Source organism: Apodemus sylvaticus, chromosome 11 (assembly GCF_947179515.1).
Source record: "Apodemus sylvaticus chromosome 11, mApoSyl1.1, whole genome shotgun sequence".
Taxonomy (NCBI): Eukaryota; Metazoa; Chordata; class Mammalia; order Rodentia; family Muridae; genus Apodemus; species Apodemus sylvaticus.
This window is the reverse complement of record NC_067482.1, coordinates 27,959,253-27,985,781: the sequence shown is the minus strand read 5'-3', so window position 1 is coordinate 27,985,781 and position 26,529 is coordinate 27,959,253. Positions and strand designations below refer to the sequence as shown.

The 26,529-nt window shown below is 36.5% G+C and overlaps 1 non-coding gene across 1 annotated transcript; it reads right to left on the bottom strand.

The window, feature by feature from the left end:
• Positions 1-5,316: 5,316 nt before the first annotated feature.
• LOC127696972 (U6 spliceosomal RNA) lies at positions 5,317-5,423 on the bottom strand. The gene has a single exon (XR_007980393.1). It is a non-coding gene; the product is annotated as a U6 spliceosomal RNA (small nuclear RNA).
• Positions 5,424-26,529: the final 21,106 nt, after the last annotated feature.

The window sequence follows — 26,529 nt, the reverse complement described above, 5'->3', positions numbered from 1 at the left end:
TATATCGAATAAAAAAAAAGAGCTGAAGGAAAAAAAATATAACAGAACAAAGTACCGTTTTTAATCTGGAAAAAGAAGGTATATGGACTTATAGGCATGCATCTCTATTGTTAACTAGAGCAGTACCTAGAATCAAATCAAATATCTCATTTCAGAACGCTGCCTTGAAAATGTGTGAAAGAGATAGCCAATGCAGAGTTGTAACTTAAGTTGGTTTGCACCTCTCAGCAGTATTTCCTTTTTTCCAGATTCATTGTGTCTCTCTCTCTCTCTCTCTCTCTCTCTCTCTCTCTCTCTCTCTCTCTCTCTCTCTCTCTCTCTCTCTCTCTCTCTCTCTCTCTCTCTCTCTCTCTCTCTCTCTCTCTTTCTCTCTCTCTATCACTCTCATTTACATTTTTACACTCCAAAGTTTATTCCCCCAACCCGGTCCAACCTTTGACTGATCCACATTCCATACATTCTCCCCCCTTCCTGTCTCCACAACAGTGTCTCTACCCCACCACCCCAACCTCCCCTACCACCCACCCACCTGACCTCTAAACTCTCTGGGATTTCCAGTCTCTTGAAGGTTAGGTGCACCATCTCTGATTGAACACAGACCCTGGAGTCCTCTGCTGTATATGTGTTGGGGGCCTCATATCATCTGGTGTATGCTGCCTGTTTGGTGGTCCACGTTTGAGAGACCTCCAGGGTCCAGGTTAACTGAGACTGCTGGTTCTCTCCTGAAATAAGCTAAGGAGGGTCGCCCCCCTCCTCCTTAGCTTCTATCAGCCTTTCCCTAATTCAACCACGGGGGTCAGCTGCTTCTGTCCATTGATTGGGTACAAATATTTGCATCTGACTCTTTCAGCTGCTTGTTGGGTCTTCTGGAGAGCAGCCACTCTAGGTCTCTTTTCGTTTGTGCTCCATAGCCTCAGTAATGGTGTCAGGCTTTGGGACCTCCCGTTGAGTTGAATCCCACTCTTGGGCCTGGTAGAACAAGCAAAGTGAGCCATCTCTTTTATACTACAGTGTTGACATCCTGCTACTCTGTTTAAGAGTCTGCCAAGAAGGGAGTGGGAAGACTGTACAGTGAGTAAAGTGTTTGGTACTCATCCTAGTTAGCAGACTGTCAGCTTGGCAGCTTAGAATCACCTGGCAGGAGGAGGATCCTAAACTGAGCGATTGTATTTACCATAATGACTCGAGGCTATATATCTCTGTGAGAGATGGCTCCGAGTGTTAATTAATGGAGGAGTTTCCACTCCACCATGTGCATCACAAACATTGGGCAATTGTTCCTGGGATATATAAAGAAGTTAGTGAGCCATTTCAGGCTCCTATCTGAATTCCTTCCGTGGCTTCTCTCAATGTTGTATAGAGATTGAAATGTCCATTCCCTCCCTCAACATTGATACTGGTTTGAGAGCTTTATCCCAGCCTCAGAAAGGAGACCAGAATTCTAGACAAGAATAAAGACCCAAGTTCAAGTCTATAAATGTAAAAGTCAGACTGTGTGAAGGTCTACAATCCCAATACTTAAGGAGACAATAGGAAGAGATCTGGAGGACTCTAGGAACTGATCTAAACAGGTGCAGAGAAAGTGGCCAAAAGGGCAGATACACAGACAGATGCACATAAGAGCTGGAAAGGAGCCATCTGGGATCTCTGATGGGAGACACATGATTCTGGAAGCTACACATTTTTATTATACATATGAGCAGTGAGGGAGGCTATGACATACAGCTGAATGATAAGTCAGGATTCACTATTCTCAGTAGAAACAGTGCCAATGGGGAAGCAGGATTCATGCTGTAGATATTCAGAAGAGAAAGCTAAGGTGGACCTTTTCTTCAGAGACTCTTAACAGTTTGCATTCAGAGCTAAGGAAGGTTCTTTTCTATCATTCGCTGCCTCTCCTCCTATAATTAGATCCCTTGGTGTTCTTTATCCTGTTTTGCCCTCCTCTTCTGTATTTCACTCCATTTTCTCTCCCCAGTTAAGTCCTCCCCATTTTACTTTTTTGTAATCTCAGCTGATATTCAGTATTTAATTTAATTTTCAAGTTGTTTCATAGTGAAGATGTGGTTTCTTTTCAAATTAGAAAACGGAGACACTTCAAGTCTTTTCATTTTATTTAAGCTTTTACATCTGCATCGGAGTAGAATGAAGATTCCAGCCTATATGCAGACACACAGACACACACACACACACACACACACACACACACACACTCATACACACATGGTCACATGCACATACATGGATAAACACATATACATAGAAATGGACAACTACATATACCAATAGGCATACTGAAATACACACACACACACACACACACACACACACACACACACACATAATCAGACATCCCTTTAATCAGTGTAAAAAATTTGTTTGATGTAGCATGAATTTCTGGAGAAATGAAGCTTTTTAGGTCTCAAATCCACAGTTGCACATAGGATGCATTAATTTTTTCTACAATTTTAATTCTATAAAGTATAAATTATTATATAGATTTAGAGTAATGCCATTAATTGGCATTGTATAATGTTGAAGATTTCTTGATAACTGAAAGTTGCAGCTCATTTTCAGCTACCTGGGTGGTGCTGTTTTCATGCCTCAGTGACTGGCCAGTGAAGACAGTTCAGGGGTCTTCCTTCTGTAAGCACTGTGCTGGTGTAAACTAAATGAGGGTGTAATAACCTATTTGTTTATGTACAATTGACAAATAAATGCTGTTATTGATCAATGAGAACAAATTGTTATTATTTTCATTGTAGTTTAATTAGATGGTTGGAATTTACAACGGATATATCTATATTTTGTTTCATCTTGTGAAGTGTTTGTGTTGCTTTGTTATCAGCTGTATTTTTCATAGTACATTTAAATTATGTCAGTAAGGGCTTGTAGAGTCAACCCAATGGTATACAAGTTGCCTAGCAGGCTCAAGTCCCTAGGTTTGACACTCTGCACTAAAAATAAACAACAAAATTACAAAACAGACACATGCATACACACAAGAGACAACTAAATTCTTTTAAAATGTTTTAAAATAGTGGTCATGATATCACAATATTGCATTCCCCAACAGAAATGATATTGATACCTGCCTTAGTCAGGGTTTCTATTCTTGCACAAACATCATGACCAAGAAGCAAGTTGGAGAGGAAATGGTTTATTCAGCTTACACTTCCATGTTGCTGTTCATCACCAAAGGAAGTCAGGACTGGAACTCAAGCAGGTCAGGAAGCAGAAGCTGATGCAGAGGCCATGGGGGGATGTTTCTTACTGGCTTGCTTCCCCTGGCTTGCTCATCCTGCTCTCTTATAGAACCCAAGAATACCATCCCCGGGATGTTACCACTCACACGGGTCCTCACAACTTGATCACTAATTGAGAAAATGCCCCACAGCTGGATCTCCTGGAAGCATTTCCTTAAATGAAGCTCCTTTCTCTGTGATAACTCCAGCCTGAGTCAGTTTGACACACAAAACCAGCTAGTACAATACCTAATAATTAACTTGAATTATGGGGTGGAATTTCAGCAGACATTTCTCCTCACTTTTCTGTCACTCTTAAAAATCAGAATTCTCTACTTCTTGTCCAGGAGCTGATATACAATGCATTTGAAGTTAAAGTATAGCAAATGCAATATGCATATATATAATATACATAACTTCTGCTATATGAAGATATAAAAACACAGAATTAGGATTTCTTAGAATTCAAGTATTTCTACATCTCAGTCAACAACAGCCAATGAAACAGACTCAGCATGAGAACCCATGGGTATAGACCCTGTATCTGTGGCCAGGGAGACACAAGAGATGTTTTCAGGAAACAGGAGAAATGATGCCTCACATGTATGCTCATTGTACTTTCTTATCACATGGCACCACATTATTAATTACTGAGCTTACATTAGCTAAAGGTAGCTTGATTATCTACTGCTGTAAATGCTGAATATGGCATTTCAGGACTACAGGAAGTGCTGTTCCACAGAGCAGTCAGAGCTACAAAATAAAACTGATACATAAAATATGAATGTAAATTTTCTCCACAGCAATTAATTTAATAGGATTATAACTTAAAAGGCATATGAAGCAAAAGTACCAATCTGCGTTAATAAATATTTTTTATTGAATATAGTCTTCATTTACATTGCTGTTAAAACCTTTCCCGATTTCCCCCTCCCCAAAAAAAGACCCCAAACCCCTCCTCCCATCCCCTGTCTCCACATATATGCCCCTCCACTCCACCCACTCTCACCACCCCCATCCCAGATTTCCCTTTGTTAGGACCTCTATTGAGCCTTTACCTGACCAAGGACCACTCCTCTCACTGATGCCCAACAAGGCATTCCTCTGCCACATTTTTGGCTGGAACTATGTGTACCCCTTAGTTAAAGGTTTAGTCCCTGGGAGTCCTGGGGCTTCTGGGTGGCCGAGATCATTGTTCTTCCCGTGGGGCTGTAAACCACTTCAGATGCTCCAGATCACCCTCCAGCTCCTCCATTGTGGACCCCATGCCCAGTGTAAAGGTTGACTGCTAGCATCTGCCTCTGTATTTGTAAGGCTCTGGCAAGGCCCCTCCGAAGACAAGCATATCATGCTCTTTTTGGTATATACTTCTTGTCATTCATAGTAGTGTTGAGGTTTGATGACTGTTTATAGGATGAATCCCCAGGTAGGGCAGTCTCTGGGTGGTCTTTACTTCAGTCTCTGCGCCACACATTTTCTCCCTTATTGCTCCTGTGAGTATTTATTCCCTTTCTCAGAGGAACCAAAGCACCCTCACTTAAGTCCTCCTTCTTCTTGAACTTGCTGTGCTGGGTGCATTGTAACTTGTTTATTTTGAGCTTTGGGGCTAACATCCGCTTATTAGTGAGTGCATACCAAGTGTGTTCTTTTGTGATTGGGTTGCCTTGCTCAGGATGATACTTTCTAGTTCCATCCATTTGCCTAAGAATTTCATGAATTCATTGTTTTTAAGAGCTGAATAGTACTCCATTGTGTATATATACTACAGTTTCTGTATCCATTCCTCTGTTGAAGGACATCTGGGTTCTTTCCAACTTCTGGCTATTATAAATAAGGCAGCTATGAACGTAGTGGAGCATGTGTCCTTATTACATGTAGGAGCATGTTCTGGGTATATGCCTAGGAGTGGAATAGCTGGTTCCACAGTTAGTACTATGTCTAATTTTCTGAGGAACCGCCAAACTGATTTCCAGAGTGGTTTTTCCAGCTTGCAATCCCACCAACAATGAAGAAGTGTTCCTTTTTCCCCACAACCTCTCCAACATCTGCTGTCCTTTGAGTTTTTCATCTTAAAAATATGGAATGTGTAATGAATGTGCAAGTCATCCTTGCACAGGGGCCATGCTAATCTTCTCTGCATTGTTCCAACTTTAGTATATATGCTGCCGAAGCGAGCACGTTAATAAATATTTTATTCCAATATATGATATGTAAAGAAATGCAAATATGTCTTAAGTGTAAGCTTGATGAGCTATCACCAGCTAAAGCTTCCAGGAGGTTTCAGCATTACTTTTGAGCTCGCTGCTTTCTTCTCAGCATCAGCAGAACACCTCATCTCTCAAACTGTAGTTTAATATCGCCTCCGTGGCAAAGTTTGTATTTGTTTGTGAATGGCCTTTGTCCTGCAACATGAAGCCGGCCATGTGTCCACTTCTCCCGGGCATAACAAGGTCCTTTGCCCACAAACCTGGACTGGAGGGAGAAAAGATTAAACTGCCTGAGTGAGTGCGGGGTAGGATTTAGGTCATGGTGAATTCTGCAATGAACACACTGGAGAACAGCTTCAGAGAGGAGGACGAGCCAAGAGAGGGAGTATTTATGCCCCTAGGATGGTGGCCAATGTCTCTGGGGCGAAGTTTGTGTGGCACAGTAGGTACAGTAAGTCAGGGCAGGGTGTTGGAAGATGATTCATCTACACACTCAGGAGTTGCTGCATGTAGTGTTGGGGTAGGCGAGGATCTTATGAGATTGAACAAGGAGTGAAGCCTGAAAACAATCAGGGCAATACATTCTTAGAAGGATTGATGGTGGGGAGCCTGATTTATGCTGTCATGCTGGGAAGGGAGAGGTAGATAACTCCTGCCATCCTCATGCATAAGGTATCCAGGGTTGAAGCCCCTTCAATCTTTCCTCCATAACCCTGGGCCATTCAGGTCCTACAGAAGTCTATGCACTTCATTAAATATAAATATACTCGAATATCACTTAACAGAAGGGCATATTCTGAGAAATGAATTGGTAGATGTATTTGTCACTCACAAACGTAGGTGCATTAGGTCAATCACTGAATATAGCTTCGGGAACCACACTGCAATATGGTAAGCACAAACTTGAAAGCTTGGAATACCCAAGACACAATCCATATCTCAAATGATGTCCAAGAAGAAGAAAGGAGTGGCCTCTGGTTCTGGAAAGGCTCAGTGCAGCAGTGTAGGGGAATACTAAGACAGGGGAGGGGGAAGGGGTGAATGGGGGAACAGGGGGAGGGAAGAGGTTTATGGGACTTGCAGGAAGGGCGGATCAAGGAAAAGGGAAATCATTTGAAATGTAAATAAAGAATATATTGGAAAAAAAAGAAAGCTGCCTCTGGTATAATGATGGATACAGTTTAAATATAACTATTGCAAAAATATTTATTAACTACTTTTTAAACTAAACAGTTATAAATAGCGTGAGAGAAAAAGGCACCTAACTCTAGAGGGATCCAGAGAGTGAGGACACCTAGCAGGGATGGGCTGGGGGATGGGAACATCGCCTTGGAGATGGGGGGCGGGGAGGAATAGGATGTACAACTGTAGGAGGGCAGACTAGGGAAGCGTAACAACTAGACAGTAAAAAATTTAAAGTAATAAAAAACCATATACCTTAATAATGATATCACATAGTGCATTTAACAGACCATATTACATTGCACACAATATAGTGTTTTACACAATGTGCAGCAAAAGAGAGTTGCTACACCACCATTAGCATAGTCACAAAGCAAGCTGTGATAGCCCACAGTCCTATTCTTTGCAACTGAGCATTGACAATAGCTGAGATAAGAACATCACTTGTTGGAGACCTGCCTAGACTATGCAGCAAGTTTGTCTGAAAACAAAAAAACAAACAAGCAAACAAACAAACCAAGAATCCTCATGTCAAACCTGAGAATGGCTTGCTCGATAATGTTATGCTGATAAACACAGCTACCCCAATGTTATGTGGTGGTGAAATTTCAATGTCATTATGCCTTCTTAGGGTGCCATTTTCAAAGAATCATTTATTGACAAAAACATTATTCCAGAGTGTCTGAACATAATTTTATTTATGTTGATTTAAAATGGTTCATTGCAGAATAATGTTATTTAATTATGCATTTTTATGAATTGTTTTTTTCTAACCTTATGAATTCTTCTGGAGTCTAACTTCTTGAGTTCTTTATATATATTGGATATTAGCCCTCTATCTGATGTAGGATTGGTGAAGATCTTTTCCCAATTTGTTGGTTGCCGATTTGTCCTCTTGATGGTGTCCTTTGCCTTACAGAAACTTTGTAATTTTATGAGGTCCCATTTGTCAATTCTTGCTCTTAGAGCATACGCTATTGGTGTTCTGTTCAGAAACTTTCTCCCTGTACCGATGTCCTCAATGGTCTTCCCCAGTTTTTTTTCTATTAGCTTCAGAGTGTCTGGCTTTATGTGGAGGTCCTTGATCCATTTGGATTTGAGCTTAGTACAAGGAGACAAGGATGGATCAATTCGCATTCTTCTGCATGCTGACCTCCAGTTGAACCAGCACCATTTGTTGAAAAGGCTATCTTTTTTCCATTGGATGTTTTCAGCCTCTTTGTCGAGGATCAAGTGGCCATAGGTGTGTGGGTTCATTTCTGGATCTTCAATCCTGTTCCATTGATCCTCCTGCCTGTCACTGTACCAATACCATGCAGTTTTTAACACTATTGCTCTGTAGTATTGCTTGAGGTCAGGGATACTGATTCCCCCAGATTTCCTTTTGTTGCTGAGAATAGTTTTAGCTATCCTGGGTTTTTTGTTGTTCCAGATGAATTTGATAATTGCTCTTTCTAACTCTGTGAAGAATTGAGTTGGGATTTTGATGGGTATTGCATTGAATCTGTATAGTGCTTTAGGCAAAATGGCCATTTTAACTATATTGATTCTGCCGATCCATGAGCATGGGAGGTTTTCCCATTTTTTGAGGTCTTCTTCCATTTCCTTCTTCAGAGTCTTGAAGTTCTTGTCATACAGATCTAGCCAGAATGACCAAAGGGCACAGAGAAAGTATCCAAATTAACAAACTTAGAAATGAAAAGGGAGATATAACAACGGAAACTGAGGAAATCCAAAAAATCATCAGATCCTACTACAAGAGCCTGTACTCAACACAACTGGAGAATCTGGAGGAAATGGACAATTTCCTTGACAGATACCAAATACCAAAATTAAATCATGACCAACTAGACCATCTAAACAGTCCCATAATGCCTAAAGAAATAGAAGGAGTCATAGAAAGTCTTCCAACCAAAAAAAGCACAGGACCAGATGGCTTCAGTGCAGAATTCTACCAGACCTTCAAAGAAGAGTTAACACCAATACTCTTCAAACTATTCCACAAAATAGAAACAGAAGGAACACTACCCAATTCCTTCTACGAAGCCACAATTACGCTGATACCAAAGCCACACAAAGATCCAACAAAGAAAGAGAACTTCAGACCAATTTCCCTTATGAACATCGATGCAAAAATACTCAATAAAATTCTTGCCAACCGAATCCAAGAACACATCAAAACGATCATCCACCATGATCAAGTAGGCTTTATCCCGGGAATGCAGGGTTGGTTCAATATACGGAAATCCATCAATACAATCCACTACATAAACAAACTCAAAGAACAAAACCACATGGTCATTTCATTGGATGCTGAAAAAGCATTTGACAAAATTCAGCATCCTTTCATGCTTAAAGTCTTGGAGAGAACAGGAATTCAAGGCCCATACCTAAACATAGTAAAAGCAATATACGGCAAACCAGTAGCCAGCATCAAACTAAATGGAGAGAAACTTGAAGCAATCCCACTGAAATCAGGGACCAGACAAGGCTGCCCCCTTTCTCCTTATCTTTTCAATATTGTACTTGAGGTACTAGCTCGGGCAATTCGACAACATAAGGAGGTCAAAGGGATACAAATTGGAAAGGAAGAAGTCAAACTATCATTATTTGCAGATGACATAATCGTCTACCTAAGTGACCCAAAGAACTCCACTAGAGAGCTCCTACAGCTGATAAACAACTTCAGCAAAGTGGCAGGTTATAAAGTCAACTCAAGCAAATCAGTGGCCTTCCTATACTCAAAGGATAAGCAGGCTGAGAAAGAAATTAGGGAAATGACCCCCTTCACAATAGCCACAAACAGTATAAAGTATCTTGGGGTGACTCTTAACCTTATGAATTCTTAATTAGCAATTGTGAAATCTTTGTTTGCTGTGAAAGGCATGGTATGTGACATATATTTTGGGACTTCTTTTAAGTAAAATTTTTTTAATCTTCTATATTCTTTGTTTACATTTCAAATGATTTCTCCTTTCCCATTTCTCCCCTCCCCATAAGTCCCATAAACCCTTTTCCCTCCGCATACTCCCCAATTCAACCCCCTCCCATTTCTTTGTCCTGGTATTCCCCTACAATGCTGGATCAAGCCTTTCCTGGACCAGGACCCTCTTCTTCCTTCCTTCAGAGGGATCAGTTGATATGCTAATTGTGTCTTGAGTATTCAGAGCTTCTGGGCTAATTAGTATTCATTTATTAGTGACTACATTCCATGTGTATTCTTTTGTGATTGGGTTACCTCACATAGGTAAACATTTGCCTAAGAATTTCAGGAATTCATTGTTTTTAATTGCTGAATAGTATTCCATCATGTAAATATACCACATTTTCTGTATCCATTCCTCCCTTTTAGGTAATTAAGAAATTAAACTCAGTCATAGAGTTTTCATATTTTAAGCAGCTTCCCATTGTCTAGTATTTTTCATCAAAAGAGTAAGGAACTCAGCTTATTTAATTTCTTGTTTAATACTTATTTATATATTTTTTGCATTGATATGGACATGTTAGAGTCAAATATTTGGTGTAAGTGAACATGTTCTCATAAATTGAGGCAACCTTTCTTTTGTTTTTCCTTGAAGTCCTTTGTCATGTGAGTGCATGCTTATATAGATATCTCATTCTGGTTCCCAGATCTTGGCTTCCTTGTAGGGTACTTTATGGAGGTGTCTATATGTTTTCACAATTCAAATACTATTGCATATATATATCTTCATATGAGTTGCATTTTTCACTGAGGAATTTTACTTTTCAGATTGTGAATATTTGCAAAGTAGAGTGTCATTTCATTTATAGTTTGTTCTATCATACTTTGACAATTAAAATATTTCGAACTGAGAAATAAAATTTACTTATAAATAATAATATTGTACAATGTAAATGAGGGATTATTTGTATGTGAATTGCACCAAAATAAAAATGACATTCTCCAACCTATTAAAAAAGCAAACAAAGTCAAATGAAACATTCTCCTTAGTCTAATCTCTGTCCAAAATACTTTTTCTGCATTTCTTTATAGCTTTATGTAAATGTATGCTAAGAATGTCTTATAGAGCTGGAGAGATGGCTCAGTGGTTAAGAGGACTGACTGCTCTTCCAAAGGTCCTGAGTTCAATTTCCAGAAAACACATGGTGGCTCACAAACATCTGTAATGGGATCAGATGCCCACTTCTGGTGTGTCTGAAGTCAGCAACCACGTACTCATATACATAAAATAAGTACAAATAAATCTAAATAAGAAAAAGAATGTCTTATATTTCTTTGTGATTTGTACCTTCTATTACATTTAATAAAAAATTTATTTTAAAATATTTCATGTGTGTTCAGTCATTCTGTCATCACTGTGATAAAATCACAGTGGTCTACATTCTCATTGTTATATTATATTCACAAATAAATTAAAATTTTGTATATTGTGAGATAGGGAATCAGCATACATACTTAAATAATTCAGAATGGTTTCTTGTTTATACTTTCCCCTCTGCAGGACAAAGTTATATTTGGAATACACTTCTATGATCTGTTATTTAATATAAATGCTCTTGCAACAAAATCTCCAATCTTAAATAGTAAAGCTTTAAAATGTATCTTTATATTCAGTAATTTATATCTTCTGCCATTCTTCTTTTCTATATCATGCTGGGTATCATTGGTCCATTTAAATTCCCTATGCATCGATGAAGACATTAAAACCTGTGTCAACTTATACAACTGTATTGTTAGTGTTTTCATGAATTCTGTTAATCACTTTTTCACTAACCTGAAGCTTTGGCTGAATTTATAGCATATTTTAAGTATTTATGGAAATTTAACTTTAAATCAATTGTCAATTTATTGTATGTTATCTGTATGTGTTTAACTTATTAAAATCTACTTATTCAAAAGAATCTTTAAATTTTGAAGTGATTATAAACATTACAGCCCTTAAATGTTTTCTATTCTAGTGATTACTCATCCTTTATGGAATTACAAGTTGTTTTCAATGAACTGAACTTTTGCAATGTGACCTTAGTTTTATTGGCAGTCAATATCATATTGACCATTTTTGTATTATGGAATTTTATTGTCAATAAAAAGTTACCAGGAAATGCTTAAAATTTTATTTCTTCCTTTCAAATTGATCCTTTTCCTTGTGTTTCATGGAATATCAAATATTATATTGGTTATAGGTGCTTGTGGGCCTTTTTGTTCTTAGATATTGTATTTTTCATTATTTCAACATTGCTGAGGCTTTTTCTTGTAGATATCCACATTTATATGTTTATGCCAAAGTATGTGTGGGAAAGAACCCTACACAAAGAACTACAATTTACTAAGGAGTTATAAAAGTGGATAATTTGTCCTCCCTAAAGAAAAGCACACGGTTTAGTTATCTAATAATAATGGTCAACTCTGAAAGCATATACAAAAGTAATATTATACAGACTGTGAAGTTTATATTTAGGAGTATATGTATATACTTATATACATGCAACAACAATTAATGACAAAATAGGTCATAAATTAGAAAGAGAGTAAGAAGGTGTGTGGGAGGATTTGGAGAGAGGAAAGGTAAGGAATAAATTATGTAATTATATTATAATCTCAAAAGTAAAAGGAAAAATGTGAACAAATAACTATGATAATAAAATTATTTCCCTTCTTGATGTTGTCAACAGACTTACTATAAATTTAATGTTGCACTACACTCTATGCATTCCCTGTACCATGAAGTTTATATCAATTGTTCTACCCAATTAGATTAGTAATTCATGATTCTTTCCTTATATTTCTTCATTTCGAGGTAGAAACAAAATATTTTAGATGCTGTTCTAAATGGCACTGTCTGAAATAAAATGCCAAGTCTTTAATGAGAAGATATATGGCAAAAACATTGATTGGGATGGAAAACGTGGCACAAGGCAAGCATTGTCTAATTGGCTTCAACTACCCAGCCTGTCCAGAAGAGTCTCAAAATGTCACTTGGAAAATGCATTTCCTAGACACATATCCTTTTATCACTTGACATCAGAGGTGTACATATAAATGATTTTGCACTGTGGTGTGATTTGTGAACTTTAGAAATATCTTAGGCCTTTTGAAACTTTCAGTTTACCAGTTTATTACCATGTTTCACCAGTATGGGTTTTGTTTCTGAGTCAATGATGTATAAGCCTCATAGTTAATCAGCTCTATAAGCTCGTATTTGGTTTTAGAATCATGATGCTTATTTTCCCAGGCAGTCCTTTTGCTTGGAGCATGAAAACTTGTTTCAGCATCCTCTTTCACTTCCTTGCCCAGATAAGAAAATTGGCAATTCTCTTTTCTTATGTGCTAGTTCCTTTATGAATAACGATATTTACACAGGAAGATCTGGATTGTGCATAATCATATTCATATCTATTCACTTGTGGATGGAAGTCCTTGTGTCTCATTGGATGCTGGCTCTTTTCCATTATGACCCAAATCTGAGGGAAGCTTTCTGCAACTTTTCAGTCTCTTAGGCATGACATTTTTCATATAGTTTAAAGCTATCTGAACTTATTGGTTAATGAACCACAAATGTAGTTCTCCAAGGAAAACTTAAGACAAAAAGAGATTTTAGCAATTATTGATAGTCAATATTTAGTAAACATTAAGAAAAAAAACAATAATGCCTCATTTTCAGGATGTGTGTGTGTGTGTGTGTGTGTGTTTGTGTGTGTGTGTGTGTGTGTGTGTGTGTGTACATTTTCATGTGTATGGGCATATGTTAGTAGTAGAAACATTTAAGGCAGATGCAACCGCAACCTGATCTCTTTAATAGAGACAGATATTTTTCAATAAAGTATTAAACTATAGAAGATGAAATGAATGAATAAATGATATGAGTTCACATTTTTAATTTTTCTCCTTTAACAGGTATTGGAGAGTGGTGAGAATAATATCAAGCCTTTGATGTTTTTATATTACTCATACATTAATCCCCATGTCTAAGTTGACAGTCAGTTGCATCACTGAGGCATTTGTAATGGAGAAAAAAGTTTTGTAACTGCATATGAAATGTAAGTTGCAGAATATCAGCATGGCTAATAAAAACTTGCATTTGAATAGTGTTGCCAAGCATAGACCCTGAATTTACTGCAAGGTATTTTCACAGATAGGATATTTTTAAAAAGTGAAAAATTTGGGAACTACAGCGTATGAGATAAATATTCAGAGGCTTCTAAGAAAACAGAAAGCAAGAAGCAAATTCTCAGGATTTCAAACTCTCTGTTTTATACTGTCTTAATATCATTGCTCTCTTTGATCTACACTAAAATCTCAAGAAGCTTATTATTTTAAAAAAACATGTTTTTTAAAAACCTGTGGAAACTTAAAACAAATACAGTAAACAGTATCAGAATGAGAACAGACTGAATAATTGCATATAATTTTCAGTGTTGCAAACTGTCAAGTCGTGAGCTGGTAAAGTACATCTGTGGGGTCGATTTGGAGGTGGTCCCATCACTAAAGTACTCATGCATGAATGAGGTCTTGCTCTGCTGGAAAGAAGAGGGCTTATGGGACTTTTAGGAAGGGGGGATCCAGGAAAGGGAAAATCATTTGAAATGTAAATAAAGAATATATCGAATAAGAAAGGAAAAGAAAAAAGAATGAAGTCTTACATTTGAATATACATCATTTCTTCAAAAAGCAGATGTGCAATACATACATGTAATCTCAGTAATGAGAAGAAAGCTGTAGGAAATTTTCTGATGTTTACTTGCCAGGAAGTGTAGTTGAATACGAGAGTTCAAAGCTCAGCCAGAGATCTTGTCTCATAAAATACAGTGAAGACTAGTCCAACAAAGTACTAGGTGCTTATTCCAGGCCTCCAGATATATGTACACATCTACATGCACACCTATATGCATGTCTGTGTACCCCACAGGAATACATACATGGACAAGCAAATATATTTTGTGAGCATGATCAATACCAAGTCAATCAGAAATTCTGTAAATATAAAGATTGTTATTAATGACTAAAAATCAAAAAAGAAGTCTTCATATTTTATTTGCAGAGGCAATCTGGAGAAGGTTTGAGTGCAAAGAAATAATGACTGAAAATGTGGCAGAAGTTAAAAGTGTTAATTTGGCGCAGCATATATTGATTAATCTCCATTTAATATTAATAGGTCAAAATTAATCTCTGGGGAAAATAATTTTAACTATGAATGAGAATAAAAATAATTGGTTTTATTTAAATTTTAAGTATTTACTCAGCATGGAATTTCACTGGTTTGACATCTTTCACATTTTGTCTTGTATGCCAACATTGTGTCTTGGCATACAAATAGCAAACCTGAAGTTCACTTCATCTGAAATTTAAGGATAATCATGCTAATGAAATCTATGATGATATCATAATAGTAAGTCAATATTTTCACATAGCTATAAAACTACAGAATCTTAAGATAAATAAGTAAACATTTTTGGAAAAATGCTTATTTCTCCATATGAAATGTGTATGATTTATTTGATATTTTGAGGTCATACCCCACCAGTAGAAAAATCTGAAGATAACACTTTGTGTCATCTTTTTTTTAGGTTTATTTATTATTATATGTGAGTGCACTGTACCTGTCTTCATGGATGGTTGTGAGTCACCACATGGGTGCTAGGAATTGAACTCAGGATCTTCAGAAGAGCAGTCGGTGCTCTTACCCGCTGAGCCATCTCTCCACCCCCACTGTCATCTTTAATATTTTGTTGGTTGACTTCCCTTAGACAGCCAAAAAGGATACAATGATTAATTAAAAAATGGATAGATGAATAGAGAAAACTAGTTAAAAATGATTACAGTAAATATTGAATAAAATATTAACCTTAGATTCTTGTTCACTTTGAGTTTGCTATATTGCAAGCAAGAACTATTTCTAACAATTAAAATATTGCCAAAATTGAACAATAGCTAAAAATGACTGAGATGAAGTTCAGTTGTGTTTCTATATCTTTTCATTAACCAAGTGTGTTGTACTGCCAGGATAACTCCCTTATTCAAGTATACAAAATTTAACCTGCAAAAGAAAAACATTAATGGATCCATCCAATTGCTGGGCTTCATGCACACATGATGATAAAAGCTATCCTTCCGGACAATGACGGCAGCACAAAGAGAGCACAGCAATTAATCAGAGTATGAATTTGTAGAAAGAACTGGAAGCTATACAACTCTATTCGGTCCCTAATTACTGATTATCTCCAACAACTGCTTAATGAGGGGAGAAAGTTTCAGTTTCCAAATGATGCAAATACTCATTGGACTACATCCTGCATTTCACCTAAAGTGCACACCAGCTCAATTTTAGAGCACATCAACCCATTGGTAGCATGTAAGATTTTAATGTGCTTTTCAGGTGCCTTTAAAATCAACTCCATTCACATTAATGTTATGATTTGATGCTGGTATTACAGTTGAGGATGCAAGTGTCAGTAAGTCTGTACTCTGAACACATTGGGCAGTTTCAGCTTCCTTCTGCATTTTTTCCAAATTAAAGTTTCAATAAACTTCTGAATATCTGTCTATGGTAGCTTTTTTTTAACTCAACTTTTGACCTAAATATTATTAGTTTCATAACTCAGGTTGTATTGCAAGAAATGACAAATATTATTCCAGTCAGTGTTAGAAGTAAAAAATCATAGTTTGTGTTTACTAATATTACTATCAACAATGATATGTATGTCATAATTGTCTGATGTTGAGGTCCTCAGAGTCTGTCAGGGACTTTTCTCAGCCTATGCATGCAAGGGATAGATGAATGCTATTATTTGGTGCCCTGAGGAAAACATTAAATATTTATTAAGTCTATGTCTCTTACCTTAATAGCAAATACAATAAACAAACAATTTGATTAATGTATATTATTTTTTCTTATTATAAAAATGTATGAATGACTTTATAGCTTGAAGGCAATTTTATGCCGGGTTGTTTTCAAGAAGTAGTCATATTTGTTTTGCCCTCAAATATTTTTAGGAAACAAAAAACTGAAACAAGATGCGTTTGGCCAAGCACTAATGACTTTTGTCTAAGTGTTGTTGAACTAATTATCCAACTCCTTTCAAACCTATTTCCTCATTTTAAAACATGGATTTAAATAATAGTTAAAACTGGGAAATAGCCCATTGTGCAGCTATGGAATGCAGAGAAAAATATTCATATGAAACATGGAACCACTGTTATGCCTGACATATAAATAATCAGATTGGGATGGATGAATTTGCATTTGAGGGCCTCTCCCATTGTCTTTCCCTTCTTCGACACCATGTTCTATGCACAGAGCTCAACATGAATGTATACAGTCATTCTGTGTCATGTTTCAAGTGGTATTACATATTTAAATGAAAGGTTCTCTTTCCCTCACTATTACTTAAGCTTCAGAGAAAAGATGAAGCATTTATTTCATTATTTTTTGCAATTTTTATTTATTGTTTAGGTTTTCAAAACACCAGGAAACATCAAGGAAATAGAATTAAAGCAACTGAAACTCATTGTCCCACTTATTAACAATATGGCTTTGAGCCAGTTACTTATCAATTCCGACCTGGCTGTAAGTGTATTCTAAAAGAGATATGACTGAAGCTTTAATGTAAACATGCATGTGAGAGGAGAGCATTTTCAATGACAACTTACCTTCATCTGTGAAAACTTCAACTTCAGTGTAATCATTAATGGAGACGGGCCATTCCAGGAGATTAATGACAAGAATTACTAGAAAGATAGACTTTTAATGCTATAGAATAGTACAGCAGCTAATAAAAGGTCCACATATTATATACATTCTTCAGTTTTTGTTAGCTTCTTTGTTTTGTTTTGTTTTGTTTTTTGTTGGTTGTTGTTTTGCTTTTCAAGATGGGGTTTCTTTGGGTAATAGTTCAGGGTGTCCTGGACTCACATGGTGGGCTAGGTTGTCCTTGAACTCACAGGGATCTGCCTGCCTCTCCCTCCTGAGTGCTGGGATTAAAGATATGAGCTATTATACCTGGCATAGTCTACAAATGAAAAGTTGGTAAAAGTCATTTCTTTATGAATACTGCTAAAGGACCTGGTTTTGTTGTTTTGGATTCATTTTAGCAGGGGATATGGAGAATATTCATATGATTGGAACAGTCAAATCACTTACATTCTCTATATCTGGGAGGTAAAGAGTAAAGGTATGTATGTTTCATTGATCAGTGCTTGAGGACTTCTTATTTATTTAAAGATACTGGATCCAAATTCTTATGTCAATTAGATATTAGGAAAGTTCAGTTTGTGACAGAATAATCTCATATGGCCCTCAAGAGGACCACTCATATGCTTACTATGAGTTAAAGTTGTGCTGAATTATCTAGATATGAATACCGCACTTTGTTTCCTCAAAGTACTCTCTGTAGAATACATGTGATTATGGCAGCTTAAACTCTATTTAGAGTCATGTTTCTTTATAGATGGAATCCGTTGGCAATCATTTACCTTTTGCTCCAGTAGGGTCAAGCCCAAGTGAGACCAAGAAATATATTCCAATCAAATTGTTAATTTAAATTTTCCCATGGCTCTGAAGGGGATGGCAATCTTACAGGAAGACCAACAGTGTCAGCTTCCATAAACTGAGCCACTAACCAAAGAGCATTCACAGGCTGGTCTGAAGCCCCTGGCACATATGCAGCAGAGGCCTGCTTTGCTTCACCACTGTGGGAGAGGATGTTCCTAATCCTGTAATGGGCAGATGCCCAGGGGGCATCACTTTCTCAGAGGTGAAGGGGAGGGAGAATGCTGGAACGCTGCAAGGGATGAACTGGGAGGGAACAGCATTGTAAATAAATTTAAAATTTTATTTCTGCAAATAAAATAATTAATGAAAGAGTTTGTTGTAGTGATATAACTAGTAGGCTCACTTCAGTGTGGGATTAAATGTTAAAGAAAAGTAGATAGAGTACAAAACTGGACAAGTTACATAATACAAATTGGGGTTTTCCTTGGTAGCTAATGATGTCATTACAAAGTACTATTAACTGATTGGCTTTGACAAAAGGGGTTTTTTTCACTTAAACTTCTAGAAGCTGGAAAATTTAAGATCAAGGAACTGTATGATTCAGTTCTTGGTAATGACTGTTTTCCTTGACACTCCCTTTCCAGTGTGTCTTTACTTAGACAAAAAGGGGTGCTGTTTCTTCCTTACACAATAGACAAAAAGTGTGCTGTTTATTCCTCTTCTAAGGACACCAGTCCAGTGTAATTTGGACACTGATAAAGAAATTTCTGGATTCTTTAACAACTCAGATGTGTCATGTGATGTCTTCTGGAAGCTGTCTTTTGAGAGGGCATGTGATAATTTGCTGGAAAACAGATGTTTGAGAGGGCAGCTGATGTTTAGAAAGAATATAAATGAAACCCCACAAACAGTGAGAGGACTCTCCTACATTGCTATGCTGTGTAGCTCTTTGATGGTCTTCACCAGTATTTGTTGGTCTTTACTTTCTAGAGAGAAATGCACCAAAGAACTTCTCATATTTCAGCTGATACTGGATGCTTCTACTGACTCACGCAGATTTGGCATGATTCAACCTTGCTGTTTCTGGTGGAATTATGCCCCAGCTATTATTCATGTTTTGTGTTTGCTATTGAACTTGAGTGCTGGTATCCTGACGAGGAAGAGTAGAATTTCCCCATGGAACTACTTCTAATCAGGTCAACAACACCTTTTTCCTATAACCTTCTTTTCCCCCTACCTCTGGTAGGGTGGTTAGAAGAGAGGTTGAAGTGACTAAGAACCCTAAATAAACTAGGTTTTAAAAAAATCTAAGTCTACAGGACACCATCCTCATGATGTCTCTTAAATGTCCTGCAATAGTATACTTCCAAATCTAGTGACATTGAAACATGAGTTTCACATATAAGTTTTCTGGACCACATTAAATCCATACACACGGTTTTGGGTAATTGTAAACTATGGTATCAAAAGATTTAAATTTACCTCAATTTAGTTATTTATTATTTAATTTGCATTTCATTGATTATTCAGTGCTGACTATCCACACTTCACACTATAGGTAAGAGGAGAAAGAAATAGCTGTCTTCTCGAGGAAAACAGGTTGACATATTTACAGCCTGACATGTATATTACACACTGAAAAAACAATTAGAGAGTAATGAAGGGGGACATGAAAGGTAGCAGCATCTACAGTAATACAGAAAATAGGCATACAAGGAGAAATAAATCAAAGCTGTTCTGAATGAAAATAATAACAAGGTATTGTATAATACTTCTCTGTGAAGTTATAAGATTCGTGAAGAATAGCTGTGGCATTTCAGTTCATTTTAAGTATAGACCACAGCATAACAAACCAAAATAACTGTATTAATATAAATATTCAACATGTATTCATTTTTACAGTTTTTCATCCTAATAACAGAACTGTGGTTTTATAGCTAAGACAAAATTGTTAATTAACTCTAACAAATGTCTACTGATAATCACATAATAAAATGGAGATTACAGTGAGTAGTCATACAATTTTATTATTTGGGAAGACAGTATGGAGGTTTGCTGATGATTCTATATGTGTGACAAGTGTTCAATGATTCACAAATTCCGTGCTATGGAAAGATATTATCACTCTCTTTTATAGATTAATATTATAGTCCTAAATGATACTTATGGATTTCCCACTGATTTTCATTTAATGAATGGCATTCCATTCATATTAGATATTCAAGTTGACTCACCTTCCATCACTCTGCTTTGTTTCTCTAAGAAAATAACTTGAGTTATGTTAACAAATGTCAGATAATTAATGCAAAAGCTCAGCACACTTGTCCCCAGTGAAGAGATTTATGTGATATCAGACAGGTCACCAGTCAAGGAAGAGAGATGCTAAAAAAGATAGAAAATGTAATATTTCATTTCTGCTTGGAAAATGAAGGTTGTGAGTCACTAATGGTTATAACATACATATCAACTGCTCATAGAATGCCCAGGCACAAAGGAGGCTTCTACAACAAAACTCCTACACCTTAACACTCAGAAAATAACACATAATGAGTAAGGTTGTAAGAGCCAAATGCCCAAGAAATCTCCCCTGAGAATGTGTGTCTTAGAAATTACATGGAGGCTACATCCAAGACATCTCAGCACTATTGCTGCCTAAACAAGATCTGACTAATAACAATAGCAGTAGATATGCTAATGTGGAATATAGAAATATCACATGGTCCCACTCTTAGACAAGAGTCTGACAACTAATTCCAGCTGAAAGAGAAAGAATTGTTTCTCTCAGGGATGAGAACCCTAATTGGTTGTCCAATACAAAGTGGCAAATTGTTATATATATACAAGCAAATCTAGAGTCTTGGTAGGATATATTTATATATTTATGCAGGATATATTTATATATTAATGCATGTGTAGGTTTTTGTATATATAGGTACCTTTAGTAAAAAAAAAAAAAAAAAGAGGCTATCAATTTGAATGTGAGTGGCAGTGGAACCAGGAAGCAGTTAAAGGGCTAGATATGACAGGGGCTGGAAGGAAGAAAGGAAATAGAGGGATCATTTTAATTATATTTTAATTTAAAAGTTTAAAATTTTAATAGCAAAAGGAAAAAAGCAGTAGATTCATGTGATATGGACTATACATTACCCTTTCTATCTAGTTCATTTCTCCTAGGGGAGTATCTATCTCTATTTTTAAAAAATGTGGAGAAAAACATGATTACGTCATTTCCTTTGTCTTAATAACTTGAGTTCAACTTTCTATTGTGATAATCTTTAAATGGCCTTGCTAGCTTTCACAACTATATCTTGTACATCTGGTGTCCTTTGCACTATATATGTGAATGTACTTCCATATCTTAGCTAGTAACACCCTATTTCTACTAGTTACTTAGAGCAGAACTGTACAACACTCAGGCATCTTGCTCTCCCTTGTACATCATACTACCAAATGAGTGCCCTTATCTTTTCACCATGCCTTTTTGCCATCTCTTACAATAAGCCACCATAGTCCCTAACCTACAAGTCATCAACATTCTCTCATTTATTTTTTATATATGTTAATTCACAATCTTTCTAGTTGGTAAATTCTCTAACCAGCACTGAAGTTGAAATCTTATGTTGTGACTTTGGGTGTGGACTGTGCCCACATTCTAGTTCCTAACCTTGAAGTTAAATATCTCTCACTCTTACAAGATGCATTTATATTGGCCTTCTTCCTTCCCCTCTCTTCTAACATTTGTGCCCTCTAGTTGTTTGTCATCAGTTTTTCTCTCTCCAGTCCTCAAGTAATAATTTCCTTCCTTCCATCACCTCTTAGATTTTCTGTTTTATATCTCAGGAGACCTTGACCGTTGCTATTACACACGAATTGTTCCATGTCTCTTACTTCTGATACTTCTGTCATGGAATTATGACTATCTAAATTTATTCTTTTTGAGGCCTCACTTATTGTCAAATAATCGGTATGTTATCTTCTCCAAAAAGTGATTACTCTATGTGCTCCTGCCCCAATTGCTTCAAAAATCTTCAGACATTTATAGCACAGGTAATGACATGAGAAGAGTTTATTAAATGAATGACTATATAAACAAATTAAATTAAATAGATCCAAAATATCTGCTCTAAAATACTTGACATAATTAGCTGCTTGAGATTCATAGTAGCTTTCATTATTGTTAGTTTATCACACACTATGGCTTTTAATGTTTTCTTTAATACCATTTCCCCACCTAAAGTAGTAAACAATATCATCAATATAAGTCTAGTTCCATATGCACACAAGCTGCTTTCTTTAAAAGAAATTGAGAAACAACTGAAAATTTATCAGGCTATTAGTGTGTGGAAGTATAAAAGTAGAAATTTGCAAAATTCATATCAGCAGCTGACTTTCCTGACTCATTTTTGTTACTTTCACTCTTCCTGACCCCATTTTTTTTATTCTAGACAATTTTCATCTACCACTTCAATTAACTCCATAAGTGTTTACTTCTATCATCAATAAATTTTAGTTATTTTAGATACATTTAAATAAAACATTGGAGCAATTCACTGTCCTAATAAAACTCACTTTGGTGGACAAAGGGAGATATACTCTACAAAACATTATTAATCAAAGGAAATTGAATCTTTTTTTCTAGACTTCAAAGATATTTCAAAGTTAGGATTATATTCTTATGGCAACAAATTCTAAAAGTTTCTCTTGATTAAAACCTACATTAATTGCCTTCACATTGATGAGATATGCTTTCTGAAACTGACTGATTCTAAATGAGCTCTCTTAAAATAGCAATCACGTGTAAGGCGGTTACTGCTTTGAATGTTCATACTCTAAAGCTGTGTTTCTTAATCTGTGGGTCATTACTCGTTTAGGGATCAAAAAGTCCTGTCACAGCTATTACCTGAGACCAGCAGAAAACAAATATATTTACACTACAATTATAAAAGTACCAAAATTACAGTTATGAAGTAGCAACAAAAATGACTATATGGTGGGGCATCACTACAATGTGAAAAATTCTATTAAAGAGCCCCAGCATTAGGAAGGTTGAGAACCAATACACTAAGGCTTTTATATCCATTCATTGTGAGTCCTTGCAATTTTGTCTTTGTGAGTTTCTAAAAGACCAAAGTATAGGAAGCCACTAAGAATGCCTAATGGATTATTTTAATTCCTGGTCAAAAGTTTCATCCCATGGTCAGTTATATGTACCATCTCTTTTTTCTTTTTCTTTTTCTTTTTCAAATGTTGTCCCCTTTTCTTGTTTCCCCTATGAAAACTCCCTATCCTCTCCTCCCTCCCACCTCCTCATTAATCCACCCACTCCTGCTTCCCTGTCCTTGCATTTCCCTACACTGGGGCAACAAGCCTTCACAGGACCAAAGGCCTCTTCTCCCATTGATGTCCAACAAGGCCATCCTCTGCTACATATGTGGCTGGAGCCATGGGTCCCTCCATGTGTACTCTTTGGTTAATGGTTTAGTCCCTGGGAGCTGTGGGAGTACTGGATGGTTCACATTGTTGCTCCTCCTATGGGGCTCCAAACCCCTTCAGCTCCTTAGATCCTTTCTCTAGCTCCTTCATTGGGGACCCTGTGCTCTGTCCAGTGGTGATGCTAAGAGCATCAACTGCTGTATTTGTCAGTCCCTGCCAGAGTCTCTCAGGAGACAGCTATATCAGGCTCCAGTCAGCAAGCACTTGTTGGCATCCATAATAATATCTGGGTTTGGTAACTGTATATGGGATGGATTCCCAGGTGGGGCAGTCTCTGGATGGCCTTTCCTTCAGTCTCTGCTCAACACTTTGTCTCTGTATCTCCTCCCATGGGTGTTTTGTTCTCTCCTCTAAGAAGGACTGAAGAATTCCCACTTTCTGAGTCTATTTTGAAGCAGGACATCACAGTGAAGGGAGAACACATAGTGGCTCACAGCTGCTCTCGCATCAGTATCCAGAAAGCACAGCAAAGAGAGTGAAGAGCCAGTGACAAAGTGAACGCTTATGGCCACATCCCACTAAGCCAATTCCTCCGCCAAGATCCTATTTTCAAAATTCAGCTTCTTCTCCATAGCATGACCCGTGGGTATAAGGTTTGTATCATGTGAGCCTGGGGAACATAGCTCACAACCAAAACTGTAGCTAATTCCTTATATTTCAATATAAGCATCAATTGAGTTAGCCAACTTCTTTTGATCTATCTTTATCGATAGTTGTAGGGATAAAGGCAAAAGAGAAAAAAATATCTATTGCTTCTGAGATTTTTAAAACACCATGTCACTTGTTTATAATCTTGAAATAAATGCATTCATCCTCTCATTATCTTAACTTATAATCAAACACTGCATTCTATGGTACAAAGCTCAGGGTAGGTACTGCATACTGGTGTGTTTGCCCACATGAACCTCTATGTATGGTAAAATGTGGGTGGATGGTCCCAACTACAACTTTTGAAAAATCATAACTCCGATAAGGCTGAAAAAAAAAAAAACCCTGACAAACCACGTTTCAATTCTGCTTTGAATTTCTCACTTTAAGTTAATTATGAAGGAGCCCAGTTTAAAAGAAGCATCAACAACAACAACAACAAATAAAACACTGCATGTAACTTTAAAATGTTTAGAGCAAAATAAGCCTCTGTTATATCAATGTACTAAATTTTAGGCATCCCAGTATAATCTACTTGATACGTAAAGTATTTCATGGCCTTTTAAAGACCATCAGTGGTAGATGCATGGTGAACAGAGCCAGATAAAGCAGACATGTTCAGCCATTGTTGGCATATGATATCTCATTAAGATGTTAAATGACCTTAATTCAACTGTTACTGGACACAGAAGGCATCTTTATAGCTACTCTGAACATCTCTTTGTGTGCATATTTATGAATCATTTCTGAAACATATTATAATAAGAAATTTCATTTTGAAGATGAAAGTTCAGTCTTGAACATCCTGAGAGGGGAATCAGAGTGTGTATTAGAGGAATGGAAGGAGACAAAACCATAATCAAAATGTATTGTTTGAAAATTTTATTTGAAATAGAGAAAAACATATGTCTTGAAATACAAATTTCAGTTTAATGTAGTCATAATGATTCCCTAGTTAGGAGTTTCTAATTTCTTATTTGTAATAATTCCTCAACAAATCAAGCACAGGCATATGTGTCTTATAGGTTTATATTTTGTATAAGTGGTTAATATTAAAGTCTTTTAAAAATCTGATCATATAGGTAAAGGCATGAATCAAATCTTATTATTATGTCTTGGCAACAATTAAGATAATTGGAAATAATAAAATGAAAGTTTGAGCAAATCTGTGTCTATAATTAAATGATACTCAATCACAATCCAAAGGTCAATACTGTAATACATAATCACAATCTTAAAACAAAATTATAAAAATAAATAAGTAAAAATATTTTAGTCAAGAATCTTAATTTTCTTCAGAAATAACGAATATCTTACTTATATATGAATTAAAATAACTTCTTTTAATAGTGTTTCTGCTTGCCCTATTTATAATTGCCAGATGCTGGAAAGAACCCAGGTATCCCTCAACAGAAGAGTGGATGCAAAAAATGTGGTATATCTACACAATGGAGTACTATTCAGCCATTAGAAACAATGAATTCATGAAATTCTTAGGCAAATGGATGGAGCTGGAGAACATCATACTAAGTGAGGTAACCCAGACTCAAAAGGCAAATCATGGTATGCACTCACTAATAAGTGGATATTAACCTAGAAAACTGGAATACCCAAAACATAATCCACACATCAAATGAGGTACAAGAAGAAAGGAGGAGTGGCCCCTTGATCTGGAAAGACTCAGTGAAACAGTATTCGGCAAAACCAGAACGGGGAAGTGGGAAGGGGTGGGTGGGAGGACAGGGGGAGAGAAGGGGGCTTACGGGACTTTCGGGGAGTGGGGGGCTAGAAAAGGGGAAATCATTTGAAATGTAAATAAAAATATATCGAATAAAAAATTTTAGACAAAAAAAAATAGTGTTTCTGCTTAATGCTGCACATGGTTTAATGCTGTGACTGCATGAGACATCGAAGCAAAGAAACCTGAAAACAAAGTTAAAATTAAATAAGTATAGAGTTTCTAACATTTTGTGTGTAATGCAGAGAGACTCTTAAACCTGATCATAATTGCATCTGAGTATTGAAATAATTTTTAAAATAAGATTTAAATGCTATATGTATCATTATCACATGTAAATAAATAATTCTTCTTAAAGAAGTCATTCATATAATAATTTTTACTTTCAATCATGATTATCCCAGGCAATAAGCTGAGTTTAAATAAAATATAAAGTCACATAAAATAGATGACACTTTGACCACAAATTGTCAATAATTGTGAGGAAAACAATTCATACTGAAAAAAATATGAATCATTAATCAGTATTACATGTCCTATTACAA